We start from the raw sequence: 1,288 nt of genomic DNA on the forward strand, positions 1-1,288 counted from the left end.
TGAAAAGGACATTAGATAATAGTGGTCTTTCCAAGTGACGACGCTTCGTTCTCCCGTCAGAAGTAACACAATAAGAATTGCAATGTACAGAGTCTTGTAAATATATTTTTAATTATTTTAGGGGGTAAAATAAGAGAATCGACTGTACCGATTATACCTGGTGCCCGAGATTTTGTGCTAGAGAGTAAACGCATCTCCCCCAAACATCGCCCACATTCTCTGTTAGTTTTCGTGCCTAGAGCTGCATAATTGCAAACGGAATATTAGAATGTTGATCTTTGTTGTACAGTGATCAGTATTCCCCAGTAGTTCACCCGCAGTTACCTCCAGCATCGCTTTCTGGTCCTGGTTAGAACAAAACAGACCGTGAATCATTCTTTCATGTTCAAAATGCTTGCTCTAAAAAAAAGAGTATCGGACCCCAAATCTCTCCTCTAATAAGCACCTTTGGAGTATTGAATTCTATCATGATGTTATATAACATATTTTTTTTCATTTTCCCAAAGCCGTTTTCAGTTTAAACTCATCGCCTTATCACATAACTATTACAGCATTTGTTTAATTTAAACTAGGAATACAGCACGTTTATAGCGATTTTTATACTTAGTATATTGTATTTTTATGGCTTTTTAAACATTTTTCCTCAGAGGCAATTTTTTTCCATTTATCTACAATAATTATAGCATACTTTACTTAGAAATATCACCAATCACAACATAGAATTATGGGATACTGGAAGTAGAAGTCTATTTAAAACTTATTAATCGTAATCCTCTGTTTTTAAAAATGAAAGAACTGCGAGGATCCGTTACGACCATCCTCCACTGTAATATTACAAGACCTTCTTTTCCCATGGACACGCGTGTTCATTGTGCTTTTCAAGTGCTCAGTTCAGTGATATTTAATGAATTCACAGTTTTGCAACTCTCATCGCCATCCGTTTTCAGAGGATTTTCATCAGCCCAAACAGAAGCCCAATTCTTATTAGCAGTCACTCCCTAGCCCCTGCCTCTCCGGGCCCCTGGCAACTACTAATCTAATTTCTGTCTATTAAGTTACCTGTTCTTGTCCAGGGCCATGCCATCCTGAATGTGCCCGATCTTGGAAGCTAAGCAGGGCCCGGCCTGGTTAGTACTTGGATGGGAGACCGCCCAGGAAGACCGGGTGCCATAGGTGTTTAAAGAAAAAAAAGAAGTTACCTGTTCTGGATGTTGCATATAAGTGAAGTCATACGAGATGTGTCCTTTTGTGACTGGCGTCTTACACTTAGCATGTCTTCAAGGCTCAT

Source organism: Pteropus vampyrus, unplaced genomic scaffold, assembly GCF_000151845.1.
Source record: "Pteropus vampyrus isolate Shadow unplaced genomic scaffold, Pvam_2.0 Scaffold174, whole genome shotgun sequence".
Lineage (NCBI taxonomy): Eukaryota > Metazoa > Chordata > Mammalia > Chiroptera > Pteropodidae > Pteropus > Pteropus vampyrus.